Source organism: Oncorhynchus kisutch, linkage group LG4, assembly GCF_002021735.2.
Source record: "Oncorhynchus kisutch isolate 150728-3 linkage group LG4, Okis_V2, whole genome shotgun sequence".
NCBI lineage: Eukaryota > Metazoa > Chordata > Actinopteri > Salmoniformes > Salmonidae > Oncorhynchus > Oncorhynchus kisutch.
In genome coordinates, this window is record NC_034177.2 from 13,039,558 (window position 1) to 13,049,557 (window position 10,000).

The 10,000-nt window shown below is 45.8% G+C and overlaps 1 long non-coding RNA gene across 1 annotated transcript; it reads right to left on the bottom strand.

Moving 5' to 3' along the window:
- Positions 1–5,795: 5,795 nt before the first annotated feature.
- Positions 5,796–9,582, bottom strand: LOC116373954 (uncharacterized). The gene is made up of 4 exons (XR_004209651.1): positions 9,473–9,582; positions 6,580–6,718; positions 6,151–6,257; positions 5,796–5,916 (listed from the first exon to the last, which is right to left on the bottom strand). It is a non-coding gene; the product is annotated as an uncharacterized LOC116373954 (long non-coding RNA).
- Positions 9,583–10,000: the final 418 nt, after the last annotated feature.

A 10,000-nucleotide genomic window follows, 5' to 3' on the forward strand; every position in this document is an offset into this window, starting at 1 on the left:
CAGAGTCAATGTGGAGGCTATATACAAGGGGTACCGGTACAAAATCAATGTGGAGGCTATATACAGGGTGTTACGGTACAGAGTCAATGTGGAGGATATATACAGGGGGTACCAGTACAGAGTCAATGTGGAGGCTATATACAGGGGGTACCAGCACAGAGTCAATGTGGAGGATATATACAGGGTGTTACGGTACAGAGTCAATGTGGAGGCTATATACAGGGTGTTACGGTACAGAGTCAATGTGGAGGATATATACAGTGGGTACCAGATCGCAAAAAAAATCTTAATTTTGAACCTTCTTTTTCCCTTTAGTCTCACTCAGGAACCTTGACAGTTCCCTCACTGTGTACTTTGACACCTCTGCCTGCCTGACTGGCTGTCAGCCCCCCCCCCCCCCCCCCCCCCCCCCAGCACCAGGCAACGGTTCCTTGGTGCCTTTGACCACACCAGCCTCTCCCCTCCCAATTCTCCCCCTTCTCCCCCTTATTCTCTTCTGCTTGACACTTTCCTCCACCCACCCAGTTGCTTACCCTTCCCCACTACACTATCCTCACCCACTAGCCTAGCCTGACCCAGCCTCATCCACACCACCCTCTATAGCCTGACTAGACCCATCCTCATCCACACCACCCTCTATAGCCTGACTAGACCCAGCCTCATCTACACCACCATCTATAGCCTGACTAGACCCAGCCTCATCTACACCACCATCTATAGCCTGACTAGACCCAGCCTCATTTACACCACCATCTATAGCCTGACTAGACCCAGCCTCAGCTACACCTCCATCTATAGCCTGACTAGACCCAGCCTCATCTACACCACCATCTATAGCCTGACTAGACCCAGCCTCATCTACACCACCATCTATAACATGACTAGACCCAGCCTCATCTACACCACCATCCATAACATGACTAGACCCAGCCTCATCTACACCACCATCCATAACATGACTAGACCCAGCCTCATCTACACCACCATCTATAACATGACTAGACCCAGCCTCATCTACATCTCCATCTATAACATGACTAGACCCAGCCTCATTTACACCACCATCTATAGCCTGACTAGACCCAGCCTCAGCTACACCTCCATCTATAGCCTGACTAGACCCAGCCTCATCTACACCACCATCTATAGCCTGACTAGACCCAGCCTTATCTACACCTCCATCTATAGCATGACTAGACCCAGCCTTATCTACACCACCATCTATAACCTGACTAGACCCAGCCTCATCTATACCTCCATCTATAACATGACTATACCCAGTCTCATCTACACCACCATCTATAACCTGACTAAACCCAGCCTCATCTACACCACCATCTATAGCCTGACTAGACCCAGCCTCATCTACACCTCCATCTATAGCCTGACTAGACCCAGCCTCATCTACACCACCATCTACAGTCTACTAGACCCAGCCTCATCTACATCTCCATCTATAACATGACTAGACCCAGTCTCACCGACACCACCATCTATAGCATGACTAGACTAGAGGTCGACCGATTATGATTTTTCAACGCCGATACCGATTATTGGAGGACCAAAAAATGCCGATACCAATTAATCAGCTGATTTTTAACATTTATTTGTAATAATGACAATTACAACAATAGTGAATGAACACTTATTTTAACTTAATATAATACATCAATAAAAATCAATTTAGCCTCAAATAAATAATAAACATGTTCAATTTGGTTTAAATAATGCAAAAACAAAGTGTTGGAGAAGAAAGTAAAAGTGCAATAAGTTCCTTCCTGAGCAAGGAACTTAATATTTAAGTTCCTTGCTCAGGACATGAGAACATATGAAAGTTGGTGGTTCCTTTTAACATGAGACTTCAATATTCCAAGGTAAGAGGTTTTAGGTTGTAGTTAATATAGTATTTATAGGACTATTTCTCTTTATACCATTTGTAGTTCATATACCTTTGACTATTGGATGTTCTTATAGGCACTTCAGTATTGCCAGTGTAACAGTATAGCTTCCGTCCCTCTCCTCACTCCTAACTGGGCTCGAACCAGGAACACATCAACAACAGCCACCCTCGAAGCAGCCTTACCCATGCAGAGCAAGGGGAACAACCACTTCAAGTCTCAGAGCGAGTGACGTTTGAAACGCTATTAGCGTGCACCCGCAAACTAGCTAGCCATTTCACATCAGTTACACCAGTCTAATCTCAGGAGTTGATAGGCTTGAAGTCATAAACAGCTCAATGCTCGAAGCACAGCGAAGAGCTGCTGGCAAAACGCACGAAAGTGCTGTTTGAATGAATGCTTATGAGCCTGCTGGTGCCTACCATCGCTCAGTCAGACTGCTCTATCAAATATTAAATCATATACTTAATTATAACATAATAACACACAGAAATATGAGCCTTTGGTCATTAACTTCTTGGTGACAGGGGGCAGTATTTTCACGTCCGGATGAAATGCATGCCCAAATTCAGCTGCCTGCTACTCATCCCCAGAAGATAAGATATGCATATAATTAGTAGATTTGGATAGAAAACACTCTGAAGTTTCTAAAGCTGTTTGAATCATGTCTGTGAGTAAAACAGAACTTATTTAGCAGGCGAAACCCCGAGGACAAACCATTCAGATTATTTGTTGTTGTTGAGGTCACTCTCTTTTCAATGGGCTTTCATTGGGAATCCAGATTTCTAAGGGACCTTCTTGCAGTTCCTATCGCTTCCACTGGATGTCAACAGTCTTTATAAATTGGTTGAGGTTATTCCTTTGTGTAATGAAGAAGTATGGCCAACTTGAACAAGGGTCACGAAGTGTACTGTTTAGATAGAGGAGCGTGACCAGAAAGCTAGCTACAGTTTGTTTTCCTCCTGTATTGAACACAGATCATCCCATCTTCAATTTTATCTATTATTTACGTTAAAAAGTTTACAGGTAACTTTTGAGATATTTTGTAGTCACATTGCGCAAGTTGGAACCGGTGTTTTTCTGGATCAAACGCGCCAAATAAATGGACATTTTGGATATATATCGACGGAATTAATTGAACAAAAGGACCATTTGTGATGTTTATGGGACATATTGGAGTGCCAAGAAAAGAAGCTCGTTAAGGTAAGGCATGAATTATATTTTTATTTCTGCGTTTTGTGTCGCGCCTGTAGGGTTGAAATATGTTTTCTCTCTTTGTTTACGGAGGTGCTATCCTCAGATGATAGCATCGTTTGCTTTCACCTGGTTAATATTGGCTGCTAACCTGGATTTCTTTTAGCTAAATATGCAGGTTTAAAAATATATGCTTCTGTGTATTTATTTTAAGAAAGGCATCTGTGTTTATGGGTAGGTACAGTCGTGCAACGATTGTGCTTTTGTTAAATCATCCCCCAGCGTTGCATCGATTATATGCAACGCAGGACACACTAGATTATCTAGTAATATTATCAACCATGTGTAGTTAACTATTGATTATGATTGTTTTTTATAAAATAAGTTTAATGCTAGCTAGCAACTTACCTTGGCTTCTTACTGCATTCGCGTAACAGGCAGGCTCCTCGTGGAGTGCAATGAGAGGCAGGTGGTTAGCGTGTTGGACTAGTTAACTGTAAGGTTGCAAGATTGAATCCCCGAGCTGACAAGGTAAAATCTGTCGTTCTGCCCCTGAACAAGGCAGTTAACCCACCGTTCCTAGGCCGTCATTGAAAATATGTGTTCTTAACTGACTTGCCTAGTTAAATTATTATTATTATTATTTTTTACATTTAAAAAAGAAAAATGGCCAAATCTGTGTCCAAAAATACCCATTTCCGATTGTTATAAAAACTTGAAATCAGCCCTAATTAATCGGCCATTCCGATTAATCGTTCGACCAATCGGTCGACCTCTAGACTAGACCCAGCCTCGTCTACACCACCATCTATAACATGACAAGACCCAGCCTCTGCTGCCTGTGTCTCATGGCCCCCTGCACGTTTACCTCGATTTCCCCCACTGGAGATTGTATCCTCACCTTGTCTACGGCCTTTATGTGGGCACGCAAAGCTCTTGTGCCCCAAATCCCCACACTCAAAACACAGCAGACTATCTGTGCCGGCAAACCCTGCGTAGAGCCCGTCCCCATGCCTCATTTTAACTTCTTATAGGCAGGTGGGACGGTAGCGTCCAACATCCGGTGAAATTGCCGGGCGAAACAAAGCTTAATTTCTTGCTAATCCAGCCGCTGTGTCCGATTTCAAAAAGGCTTTACGGCGAAAGCACACCATGCGATTATCTGAGGACAGCGCCCCGCATAGGAAACCATGAAAAACATATTTCAACCAGGCAGGTGCTACACGAAAGTCAGAAATAGCAATATAATAAACACATAACCTTTGATGATCTTCTGTTGGCACTCCAAAAGGTCCCAGTTACATCACAAATTGTCATTTTTTTCGATAATGTCCATCTTTATATCCATAAAAACCCAGTTTAGTTGGCGCACTTCAGTCAATAATCCACCCAGTTTCCCTCCATCAGAATGCATACAAAATGAATCCCAAAAGTGACAAATAAACTTTTCCAAACAAGTCAAACAACATTTATAATCAAACCTTAGGTACCTTAATACGCAAATAAACGATAGAATTTAAGACGGAGAATCTTTATTGTCTTTACCGGAGAAAAATACCAAAGAACGCGCTCTCATTCAGGCGCTTGGAAACACTACAGCCAAAATGGGAGCCACCTAGCAATCAGCCTTTTCATGAACACAACCACAGCTTTGTTAATTCTGGATGCGGAATGTATAAATTCAGCTCCCACCTGTTCGCCGACCTCGAGCAGAACCTCCTCCACCTTAACTCCATTCTCAGGAACACACCTGAATCCATGCCGTAACCACAGCGTCTCCTCCGCGCTAGGCTGCGAAGGCATCGTGCACACCACACCATTCAATCACCAGGCAACTAAAACTCTGTCCTCTTCCTCCCTAACTTTGAATGAAAACAGTAGGTACCGCTAAACTAACAGTGCGTTAACCCTCCACCATAGAAAATACAAATAAAAAAAGACCAAGAAAATAAGTAAGGACAGAGCCCTCCACAAGGCCTCTCAAATACAAAACACTCCCAGCATACACTGAGAGAGAGAGAGAGAGACAAACAGAGGGAGAGAGATAAAGAGAGAGATAGACAAACAGAGGGAGAGAGATAAAGAGAGATAGACAAACAGAGGGAGAGAGATAAAGAGAGAGATAGACAAACAGAGGGAGAGAGATAAAGAGAGATAGACAAACAGAGGGAGAGAGATAAAGAGAGAGATAGACAAACAGAGGGAGAGAGATAAAGAGAGATAGACAAACAGAGGGAGAGAGATAAAGAGAGATAGACAAACAGAGGGAGAGAGATAAAGAGAGAGATAGACAAACAGAGGGAGAGAGATAAAGAGAGATAGACAAACAGAGGGAGAGAGATAAAGAGAGAGATAGACAAACAGAGGGAGAGAGATAGAGAGATAGACAAACAGAGGGAGAGAGATAAAGAGAGAGATAGACAAACAGAGGGAGAGAGATAAAGAGAGAGATAGACAAACAGAGGGAGAGAGATAAAGAGAGAGATAGACAAACAGAGGGAGAGAGATAAAGAGAGAGATAGACAAACAGAGGGAGAGAGATAAAGAGAGAGATAGACAAACAGAGGGAGAGAGATAAAGAGAGAGATAGACAAACAGAGGGAGAGAGATAAAGAGAGAGATAGACAAACAGAGGGAGAGAGATAAGAGAGAGAGAGACAAACAGAGGGAGAGAGATAAAGAGAGAGAGAGACAAACAGAGGGAGAGAGATAAAGAGAGGGATAAAAGAGAGAGACTAACCTCCAGGATCTGATCTCCAGCCCAGAGTCGTCCATCACGTGCCGCCGCCCCCTCCTCATATACCTCATGGATCACTATGGCATCCTTGAGAGAGAGAGAGAGAGAGATGGAGAGAAAGAGAGCGAGAGAGAAAGAGATTGAGAGAGACTGTTGACTTTTTGTCTTACTTTAATGAGACATCCTCATTACACTAAAACCACCACTACTATGCTACTATGCAGTGTAGCTGTGGCTCTCATCTCTGGCTGAGACGGAGACAAATTTACGTAACCTGTCATGGTCAACATGGTCGCCCCTGAGCAAGGCTAGCAGTCTTACCAGCTGGGTGTCTTCTCCCCCTACAATGCTGAGACCCAGGCCAGAGCGACCCTTGGCGATCTCTATGATTATCTCCTGGCCTGGAACGATAGGGCACGTGGATGGGTCTACAGCATAGAGAGAGGGAGGAGAGAGATTTTGTTATCAAACCTCAATGCAAGTGTTTATGTTGTTGGCTGTCCTCTTTATAGTGAATAATATACATTTCTCTACACTTGCAATAACATCTGCTAAACACGTGTACGTGACCAATAACATTTGATTGATTCACAACTTTCTGCACAAAGAATTGAATAGATAAAATAAGACAGTTGAGTAAAACAGTCAGTTCTTCCCCAGTGAGCACAAGATGTTGAAAATACCTTGTGCTCTTAGGGTCCCTAATGTAGCCCTGTAAATGGCCTGCTGGTTGTGAGTGTGGCTCCATACCTTTGCTGCAGTTCTCAAAGTCTGGGCTGCTGCAGGAGGAAGGTAGGAAAGAGGCAGGGGGGGGCACCAGCTCCCCTTTCACAGAGCTCACCACAGGCAGCTTACAGGAGAGCCGACAGGTTTTAGACAGGTTCGCAGTCTGCGCACACACACACATTTTAAATACTTAATTTGAATCCCTGTATGCATGCCACTCAAAGGTAAAGAAAGCACCTCCTTCTCCAATCAGCTAGGCTGCCCATGACAGCTGAAATAGAGCAGTACCTAGCCAATTGCTTTGCCATAATTTTTGTCAGGCCCTCAATCTGGAGGCCACGCACTGCAAGCCTGTGAACGTGGCCGAGACTGCCAAATATCAGCACCACCAGCTTGCACCTAAACCCGAGGATGTCCCAGCATGCCACGAGGGGCTGGTCCTGAAGCAGCTTCTCTGCAAAGGCCTTGTCCATGTAGCCGTCCAATGAGAAGCCCACTTCCAAAATGAGGCCCCCCCCCACAGCAACAATATCTGGTGTATTTGACACACAGGAAAACACATCATCAACATCAAACCAGCTTCCCCTTACACAAGAATGTTTGTGCATCCACTTGTCTCGCTCGCTGGCTATCAGGTCGACAAGGTAGCCATGTCTAGCAATGTACAAATCCTTGTATGAACAGCAGCCATTCACAACATGGACAATGGACTCCATTACATTTGACTCATGTAGAATACAACATGGGTCATGGTTTGCAGGGTACCAGAGTGCTACATTATATTTTGTTTGTAGAACTTGCAGCCTCACCTTAAAAATAAAGGTGAGAATGTCCTCGCCAAGGGCACCATTCTGGTAAATGGAATGGGAGACAGAGTGGTCAGCACAGACCAGAGCAGTGAGTTTCCCCTGCAGCCTCAGGCCAGTCCAGTGTTGCAGTAGCTGGGAGACAGAGTGGACATCACAGTCTAGAGCATCGCGTTTCCCCTGCAGCTTCAGGCCGGTCCAGTGTTGCAGTAGCTGGGAGACAGAGTGGACATCACAGTCTAGAGCATCGCGTTTCCAACTGCAGCTTCAGGCCGGTCCAGTGTTGCAGTAGCTGGGAGAAAGAGTGGACATCACAGTCTAGAGCATCGCGTTTCCCCTGCAGCCTCAGGCCGGTCCAGTGTTGCAGTAGCTGGGAGACAGAGTGGACATCACAGTCTAGAGCATCGAGTTTCCCCTGCAGCCTCAGGCCAGTCCAGTGTTACAGGAGCTGCATCCATCTGATACCGAGGAGTGTTGTCCTGCATGTAGGATGAGATGTTCCATGATGGGTGACAGAAGCATCCACAACAACACCGATCTGCCACAACTGCATCAGAATCAGTCACTGGCTCAGTTTGCATATCAGTCCGTGTCCACCTGAGCTCCACTCCAGTCCGGTTGCACAGGTCGTTGAGGTCCGGCCAGTCTGACCAGACACCGAAGCCAGCAGCACAAATGTCCAATATTCCATTTGCCTTCCTCCTGAAGCCCAAGAAGTTGTCCTCAGTGTCCCTGGCCAGTGTAACCGTCCTCCTTAAGCCCAGGAAGTTGTCCTCAGTGTCCCTGGCCAGTGTAACCGTCCTCCTGAAGCCCAGGAAGTTGTCCTCAGTGTCCCTGGCCAGTGTAACCATCCTCCTGAAGCCCAGGAAGTTATCCTCAGTGTCCCTGGCCAGTGTAACCGTCCTCCTGAAGCCCAGGAAGTTGTCATAGTGTCCCTGGCCAGTGTAACCGTCCTCCTGAAGCCCAGGAAGTTGTCCTCAGTGTCCCTGGCCAGTGTAACCGTCCTCCTGAAGCCCAGGAAGTTGTCCTCAGTGTCCCTGGCCAGTGTAACCTTCCTCCTCCGTAGGTCCAGAAGGAAGGAGGCTCTGGATAACTCCTTACCTGTCACATCATCACTGTTGAGCATGTTCAACAGGTGAGTCTGTCTGGCAGCAGTGTAAATCCACTCAATATTCGGGACTTCTAAACGCCGCTCTCTCTAGCTCAGGAAGACACCATCACGTGTGGTGTGTGTTGAAGCATAGCCACTTTCTCACCACCTGAACAGTTTTGTTATTCATTTCCCCCAGAACCTTCTGTGGGAGAGGCACATTTGTAAGCAGATGTTGAATCTTTACTAGGGCCACCTCTCTCACAGCTTCTAGCTTCATGACCACAGGCAGAGGGGAAATGTCAATCATATCAAGCCTGGTTGAATACTCATTAACAAGCTCCTCAACTTGTTCCGCCCACTCACCAGCAACATGAAACTTATATCAAAGATAACTATATGTCTCGTGATGAGAGTAACCTCTGATTGGTTTATTCGTTAGTGTAAATGTTGGGGGTTTATCAGTTCTAGACTTGTACCAGCGTTTACCACATTTATTGTCTTTCACTTCCAGACCTTTTCAAAAAGTCATCTGTGCGAGAGAGCATGTCGTTGGTAGCATGGTCCTCTCTGGAGGAGATGTGAACGTCCTCAGCATAGCCCTGTACTGGGTTCAGTGACCACACATGGGCTGGGGCACACTGGCATTTCAGCCAATGGTTGATGGATGAAGTTCACAGCACTCCATGGGCAGATGGTTTCTATGCTAACCCTGAGTGGGATTGGCTCTGTCAGCTGCTTCACAAACACACACGCACGCACACACGCACACACGCACGCACACACGCACACACGCGTGCGCATACGCACACTAACGGCAAGACACAACAGAAACAAAAATATTATCCAGATCTTTGTCTTTAAAATAGTTGTGAATAACTGAATAATGAATATTAAAACACAAGTTGTCTTATACTATGAGCTCGTTCTGATGAATTCTTCCTTCCACAAAGTGGATTCCATTGTACTACATGGAGTGCCGTTAGCTACACAGGTAACCCAAATCCACTGCGATGCTCACCTGCCCCAGGGGGGTCTTGGCAGCCGGCACAGTCACACTCTCTGAAGACTCGGCCTCGTTCTCTGAGGCCTGCAGAGAGCACAAACAAGATGTACAAACATGAACACACACAACACACATACAACACACACACACCACAACACACACAAGACACACACACACCACAACACACACACACACACACACACACACACACACACACACACACACACTAGGTCAGAAGAATACCGGTCACAGGTTTGAATTCATCGCCCGGGAAGCATTTGTTGGGGGTTTGTAGTGTCTGCCTGGTGTTCATGTTGGGGGTTTGTAGTGTCTGCCTGGTGTTCATGTTGGGGGTTTGTAGTGTCTGCCTGGTGTTCATGTTGGGGGTTTGTAGTGTCTGCCTGGTGTTCATGTTGGGGGTTTGTAGTGTCTGCCTGGTGTTCATGCTGGGGGTTTGTAGTGTCTGCCTGGTGTTCATGTTGGTGGTTTGTAGTGTCTGCCTGGTGTTCATGTTGGGGGTTTGTAGTGTCTGCCTGGTGTTCA